Below are 8,588 nucleotides of genomic sequence, written 5' to 3'. Positions count from 1 at the left end.
CAGGGGACTGGCGCTGGAGTCTTGGTGCAGGGGACCGGCACTGGGGGTACCGGACAGGGAAACGTTACAGGGGGCTCCAGGCTGGGGACCGGTGCAGGAGCCCTGGTGCGTGGTCCCCAACTGTTGAAGGAGGAAGAGGCTCTTGTTCCTCTTCCTCCTTCAAAAGGACCACGTAAGCGGAGCCGGCCAAGAAAAGTGAATGTCTCTTACTAAGTGAGTGACTGACTACCCCTTGTTTAAAAATGTGTTGTTGTAAACTACTGTTATGAATGGTACTGAATTGTATCCAATACAGTTTTACAGACATGTTTTCACATGACTTCACATGCCCAGAACAAAACGCACAAGTTCACGTATGTTTTCCCCAAAACTTTCCTCCTGCCATCATTCTTGTACATGATAATATTTGTGTCACTATAACTTTTTTCTTGAAGTTTCTGCTGGCTCATTTTGGGTTTTAGACCATTCAGTTTTTGAGGTTCACAGCTATGTTTGGACCTAGCAGTCTAGCCTCTAATTGACACATCCACACATATCTCCTGGAGGATGTTCCTGTTCTGTCTGGACAGTTCAGTGTTTTTCTCTAACACTATGGTAGGCATTCTTTTGTCATCCACTGTAGAGATTTTCCTTGGTATACCACGTCATTTGACATTGCTAACCAGTCCTTTTTTTCAGTTTTTGGGTTTATTTATTCTGATTCATCTGTATTGTGATAGCCAGCATGACTTGTATTAAAATGTTGCCAGACACCAGAAAAGTTAATGCAAAGGCTAGAATCAAGATTTGACGTTGAAAGCTCTCATGTATGCACTCATGATACAAACAAGCACACCTGCCGAATAATAGACAGGTGTTAACACAATTGTCCAAATACTTTTGGTGCCCGTAAATGCGGGACTATATACAGTGGGGCAAAAAAGTATTTAGTCAGCCACCAATTGTTTAAGTGTACCTCTCTCAAAAGATGAGAGAGGCACACTTCAACTATGAGAGATACAATTTGTAAAAAAAATCCAGGAAATCACATTGTAGGATTTTTTATGAATTTATTGGTAAATTCCTCTGTAAAATAAGTATTTGTTCACCTACAAACAAGCAAGATTTCTGGCTCTCACAGACCTGTAACTTCTTCTTTAAGAGGCTCCTCTGTCCTCCACTCGTTACCTGTATTAATGGCACCTGTTTGAACTTGTTATCAATATAAAAGACACCTGTCCACAACCTCAAACAGTCACACCCCAAACTCCACTATGGCCAAGACCAAAGAGCTGTCAAAGGACACCAGAAACAAAATTGTAGACCTGCACCAGGCTGGGAAGACTGAATCTGCAATAGGTAAGCAGCTTGGTGTGAAGAAATCAACTGTGGGAGCAATTATAAGAAAATGGAAGACCACTGATAATCTCCCTCGATCCAGGGGGCTCCACGCAAGATCTCACCCCATGGGGTCAAAATGATCACAAGAACGGTGAGCAAAAATCCCAGAACCACACGGGGGGACCTAGTGAATTACCTGCAGAGTGCTGGGACCAAAGTAACAAAGGCTACCAACAGTAACACACTACGCCGCCAGACGTGTCCCCCTGCTTAAGCCAGTACATGTCCAGGCCCGTCTGAGGTTTGCTAGAGAGCATTTGGATGGTCCAGAAGAGGATTGGGAGAATGTCATATGGTCATCTCATCTTCATCCGCTTATCCGGTATCGGGTCGCGGGGGCAGTAGCTCCAGCAGGGGACCCCAAACTTCCCTTTCCCGAGCCACATTTGCCAGCTCTGACTGGGGCGTTCCCAGGCCAGTGTCGGAATATAATCTCTCCACCTAGTCCTGGGCCCACCCCGAGGTCTCCTCCCAGCTGGACGTGCCTGGGGGCATCCTTACCAGATGCCCGAACCACCTCAACTGGCTCCTTTCGATGTAAAGGAGCAGCGGCTCTACTCCGAGTTCCTCACGGATGGCTGAGCTTCTCACCCTATCCATAAGGGAGAAGCCAGCCACCCATTTCAGCCGCTTGTACTCGCGATCTCGTTCTTTCGGTCATGACCCAGCCTTCATGACCATAGGTGAGGGTAGGAACGAAAATTGACCGGTATATCGAGAGCTTTGCCCTCCAGCTCAGCTCTCTTTTCGTCACAACAGTGCGGTAAAGCGAATGCAATACCGCCCTCGCTGCTCCGATTCTCCGGCCAATATCGATGTCATATGGTCAGACTTTTTGGTAAAAACTCAACTCGTCGTGTTTGGTGGAGAAAGAATGCTGAGTTGCATCCAAAGAACACCATACCTACTGTGAAGCATGGGGGTGGAAACATCATGCTTTGGGGCTGTTTTTCTGCAAAGGGACCAGGACGACTAATCCATATAAATGAAAGAATGAATGGGGCCATGTATCGTGAGATTTTCAGTGAAAACCTCCTTCCATCAGCAAGGGCATTGAAGATGAAACGTGGCTGGGTCTTTTAGCATGACAGTGATTCCAAACACTCCGCCCGGGCAATGAAGGAGTGGCTTCATAAGAAGCATTTCAAGGTCCTGGAGTGGCCTAGCCAGTCACCAGATCTCAACCCCATAGAATAACTTTGGAGGGAGTTGAAAGTCTGTGTTGCCCAGCGACAGCCCCAAAACATCACTTATCTAGAGGAGATCTGCATGGTGGAATGTGCCAAAATACCAGCAACAGTGTGTGAAAACCTTGTGAAGACTTACAGAAAACATTTGACCTCTGTCATTGCCAACAAAGGGTATATAATAAAGTATTGAGATTAACTTTTGTTATTGACCAAATACTTATTTTCCACCATAATTTACCAATAAATTCATAAAATATCCTACAATGTGTCACGGTACGGTGAGCAGCAGTGCCACCGTTCCGTGCACTCGCAGTTCCCATTACTCCTGAACACATCCTGGACTTGTTTTGTGTCACATGTCTTTAATCATGCACACCAGGTCCCTCTCACATCATTTGTAAGTGTTTAAATGTTTCCCCTCTGCTCCCCGCATTTGTGGATTATTGTTGTTGTGTTTGACGTCGTCGTGTGTTTTGCCATTGAACGTAAGTTTCTTTAGAGCTATTGTGTACCATCGTTTTGCTGCTTCAGTCAGCTTTTTTCTTTTGTTGTTTGGTCGTGCTTGTTAATTGTTTATTAAAAGCTGAAAATCAACTGCATTCCGCCTGCGCCTGGTTCCTTGCTCCCGCAACACAGATGACACAATGTGATTTTCTGGATTTTTTTTCCTCATTTTGTTCTCTCATAGTTGAAGTGTACCTATGATGAAAATTACAGGCCTCTCTCATCTTGTGGGAGAACTTGCACAATTGGTGGCTGATTAAATACTTTTTTGCCCCACTGTACAAACTTCCCTGCTTAGACTGCTGCCACCGCAACCCGGCCCCGGGTAAGCGGAAGATGATGGATGGATGGATGGATGGATGTACAAACTTGCTGTTATTTCTAGACAGGGTACTTTAACCCCATCGTCACTTTATTATTTCCAATTCAAGGTGCTGGCTACTGAGCCAAAAAAACTAAACTTAAGTCACTGCCCAAAACCTAGTGACTGCAATGTAACTTACCTTGATTTTGCTTTTACTGTTTTTTTTTAAATATTATTTTGTAATCATTAACTAGGTTAAAACTAGTTGAAAAGTGAAGATTCTAATATTTTTGGTGTAGGTTCCACATGGGAAGGATTATGTACTGTGGCTGGAAATAGATTGAGCGGAACTTATCTAGAACTTACTCAGCCTTTTTTTAATATACATTTTTGTCCTTCTGCATGGACTAAGAACTGAAAATTCTAGCAAACAACTCAGAGTGGTGCTTCCAGGGAGAAATTGACAGGTTTTCACTGAAGAGCAGCCCGAACTACCTGGACTTCATTTCAAGAGAACAAAAGCTCTAAGCATTGCCTTCAGATAAGACAAACCTACTGATGATTAACAGACAGATAATTGAACAAGTAGAGGATTCTAAAAACCCGTCACAGTTCTTGGCACCCATGTCCATTTTGTTCATCAGTTTGATCTTACAATCAAAATTGGATTCATAATTAATGTAGAATTATTTTAAAGAAAAAATATTTTTCTAAAATATTATTGTCTCAAGAATCATTGGCACTACATGAAATTGAGCAAAAGTGAATGCAAAAATTAACAGCGCAAACAATTACTTATATTCTTGTCTCAAACATAAGGCGGAGCTCTATACTTTTACTTTCAATTAAATAATTTCTGAAACACAAAACATTTTATGGAGTTAAAGAGAGTATGATTGTGTCTGTAAAACATGGGTTTCAAACGTGTTGTATTACTAAATATGTATTTCTTGATACAAATTTCAATTTCATTTCAATTAAATGTTTGATTTCTCTCATTTTGAGTACTAGATCAAGCTGATGAACAACAACAAAATAATGTATACAGTAAGGGTTGTAGTAATATTGGAAAGCACTGTTTGTCCTCAACCATTATTTACTGTGAATTAATTTCTGGGGGAAATGTGTTTTAAATACACAGAAAACAAGACTAGTGCAATGTTTTTGTATACCTACCAGATGGGTCCAAAGTAACAAAAGTGTTCAATGTCTTATTCATAAAATTTTCAAATGCTTGTTTTTAAAAACATACTATGAGACTTAATTTCATGTTTCACATCGATGCTTTAAATAAGGCTATTGATTCAAGTTTTGCAAAACCCATGTCAACATTCACAGAAGTTTGCCCAATAATATTATTTTGACTAATCTCTCTCCATATAACTGTAAACAATAAAATTCAACACGTTTTTATAGGGATGTAAGGATTTGTCAATTACCATTTTCAGAGCATATTCACATGTAAAAAGACTAGAAACCTGTGAGGCGCCTGTTTTTCAAACTAGACTCTAATGTATTTGTCCTAATTCTCAGTTGTGCACTGGGGCCAACTCCTCTTTCTATTCTGATTAAAAGGAGGGAGCAGGAGGGAGTACACAGCATTTTGCAAGATCTTCAGTTTCTTGGCAATTTCTCGAATGGAAAAGCCTTAATTTCTCAGAACAATAAGATTTAAGACAAGGCACAGAGCTAAGGAACATTGTTTTAACTGTAAAAACAGAGAACAACAAAAGGAGAGGTACGGAGAATGTTTGTGTAACTTTTCTGAATATCTTGGGTGTGTTATACATGATAACACGAGAACTGAAGTTACCCGTCCTTAGACAACAGACTCTTTGCTTTCGTCGCACCATGATGCCACTGCGTCACATACAGCAAGGTGTTTGTCCATTTTGTGATAACTCTTGTTAGCATTTGAAAGGTATGACAGATTAAGAGGAACTAGCTAATCACCAATCCGGTCAATCCAGTGGTAGTTTCTCTTTGGGTATGCCGGTGGAATCGAGCAGTCGGGGTCAGGGGTTCCGTAGAAGGCTTCAGCGTTGGGTGTCTTCAATCACCGCTTGGTTGTAATCTTGTTTTGTAAATTCTTCTGACTGCTTGATAGTCACAGGTAGTCTGTCTGTTTTTATGCTGTGTTGAGGACGGTGTTAGCTTAAGGCGGGGCTTCAGGGTCTTACGTCAGTCGAACAGTCCGCAGTCACAGTCACAATCTAACCCGCTGACATTTTCCGGAAATAGTTCCAATCTAACAGAGTCATACTCTTTCAGCCCCTTGACAACTTTAAACAGTACATCTACCGTATTATGTGGGCCTTGTTTTGGCCCCAATTAAACACTTTTCGAAAGGTGCCCCATAATCTGGCATTAAAAACCATTTGATCAGTCACACCAGCCTTAAACTCATGGCCTTCGGGTAATTCATAAAATGCCACCTCCGGTAGCTCTGGGTTGAAGATGTATCCCCCGAACCGACCATCGTCCAGTTTCCATTCCTGTGTCAACATATCCTGGTGTAGTTGATAGATTCGGGTTAAACTCTGCATCGGTTTCTTCGGGGCTGGCATGTTGATTGCATCTCTGCGGTCCATTTGTAATTTCTTACCAAATCACTGAGCTACATTTAAGATATTAGCTTTCACCGGTGTTTCACCCAAAACATTGATCGCCACACAATCCGCCATGTTTTGTATTGTGTAGATAAGTTTGCTCAGGCAAGACTGAATGACCATCACCGATGTCTGTATGGTTTAAATACGGACATCAACCCATTAAACATGAAAGGTTAACAACCACCAGTTGTTGGCCATCTGATGCACCACTTGTCAGTAGATAAAATGGGGGGGGGGGGTTTATAGAATTGCCGAACACCATTAATTAAACACCAAACATCTTACCACTGACACAACACTTATTTATTGCCTGGGAATTTAACATTCCGGAACCCTAAGACACATTTGTTAAACATCAAACATAACCCACCTGTTATAACACTAGTCTGGTTTGCTCATCAGGCGTTGTAAAACATCAAACACTGACACATCAATGTAATCATTAATCACAAAGTCACCGGACATGCATACGTCACTCCTGAAGCCCTGCCCGAACACAGGAAGTCCATACGTCATACAGGAAGTCCCACCCTGCAAACCGGATGTCCCGCCCACCTGTCACATCGATCTGGAAGTCCCGCCCACCCGGATCATAAATCACCATTCTGACACATTCTACCCTACTGGTAGCGACTGGAGGGGCACATCAGCCCGCCATTCCGGAGGTAGTATTAGGGCCCCCCCCCATCAAGCCACTCCGGAGGTGGTGGCGGTAGGGGATCGTCCTCCCACCCCTCCAGGGAGGCTCAGGGCAGGGGACCGGCGCTGGAGTCTTGGTGCAGGGGACCAGCACTGGGGGTACCGGACAGGAAAACGTTACAAGGGGTTCCAGGCTGGGGACCAGGGCAGGAGCCCTGTTGAAGGAGGAAGAGGCTCTCGTTCCTCTTCCTCCTTCAACAGGACTGCGTAAGTGGCCAAGAAGAGTGAATGTCTTTTACTAAGTGAATGACTGACTGATTTACCCCTTATTTAATAGTGCAGTGGTTAGAGAAGCGAACCTGCAAACTACAGGTCTCGTGTCTGTATCTCCTCACAGTCTAAGCGAAGTATTCATTATGAATTGTTCCGTATAGACGAAACCTTCGCTGTCTATAACCGTTAGTATCCACATTATAGTAAGCCTAAAATAAAACAGTTTACGTCTATATTGTGACTGTTTCTGGTGGATTTTTAAGTACCCATCTGTGCATGCCTTTTGGGTCAGGATAGACAAAACTTAGCTGGCTACAAAATTCTGTAGTTTTTGTTATAGTAAGCCTTAACTTAAACTGTATACGGTCTCGCTAGCAATTGCTCAATTCTTATGATTATTCCTAGGAAGTTAGTAGATACTTGTATGCAGGGACGTCACTAGAAATTCATGGATAGCGGTGCTAAGCCTCATTTTCTGGGCATAATCTCCAAAACATATTTTCATCATGTACTTTTGTGTGCAAAATCTATCAAAATAAGATTATTTTTGGTCACGGTTGGCTAAAAGTATACCTGTCTCATAGTTTGTGTTAGACACTGATCTAATATGACTCATATTTTATCCAAATAAAGAAATTAAAGTCCACTCTGTCCTCATCCATCCAACACCAACAAAAGGCACACAAACAGCTGTACTATGTAGCCACAGTTCATAGTAAAGGAACATCTACATACATATTCAGTTTCTAAACGTGATTTATCTGAATCATTAAAACATTTAACATACGTAAAAAATGTAACATTTAATAACTATATCTCCTTTTCTTCTGAACAGAATATGTTGATATATGTTAACTTCAAACCCAAACAAACATGAATCTGTGCAGTTTTGCAACTGTGTTCCATTGAAACTGAAGAATTGAACGTAACTAATCTCGTAGAATTCCCTATTATTGGCAGTTGTGAAAAACATTCATCTGGTACTGAGTAATCATTTCATCAAGTCATCAATGTTTATGATGATTATTTGTGACATAAAAATGTTAGCTAGTATGTCATCAATGATCATTTTCGAAGTTTCTGTTATTGGCCACCTTACTATTTTGTAAGTTACAATATTATTGCTTTATATGTGTATTACAAGTGACAGATCATAGTCTTCTCTGAAGTGTCTACTAGAAAGTTGTGGCTAGCTGGTCTGTCATGCAAGTCGAATTTCATAAATTGCAACTTGTCTAAAACAAATTGCAATTTGTTTTGCAAATAGGCCTAATGACGTTCCTGCTAGTAAGCCTATTACTGGCTAATAAACTGTGAAAACGTCCAGTGGCAAAAGCCATACAGTTCATAGATACTATTTGAGGTGGATGTAAACTTAATAAGAAACATTAGTCAGTTTAACAGAATGCTCAATGGTGTCTAGCAACTGATGGACATGTAGTGTTGTGATGCATTGGTGAAAAACAGTGCCTTTAATGTGAAAGACCTGCCTTCTAATCTAGTGAGTACTTCGACTTTATTAATTTTATTTGCGGGCTGCAATAAAACTGTTTACGGCTATATTGCAACTATTTCTTGTGGATTTTAGATGTACGCAGCCGGCATGCTTTTTAGGTCAGGATAGACAAAAAAAAATAGCTGGCTACAACATTCAGTAGCTATGTTGTGGTAAGCCTAAATTAAAAC

This window comes from Esox lucius, chromosome 7 (assembly GCF_011004845.1).
Source record: "Esox lucius isolate fEsoLuc1 chromosome 7, fEsoLuc1.pri, whole genome shotgun sequence".
NCBI lineage: Eukaryota > Metazoa > Chordata > Actinopteri > Esociformes > Esocidae > Esox > Esox lucius.
Note: the sequence above shows the minus strand (reverse complement) of the source record.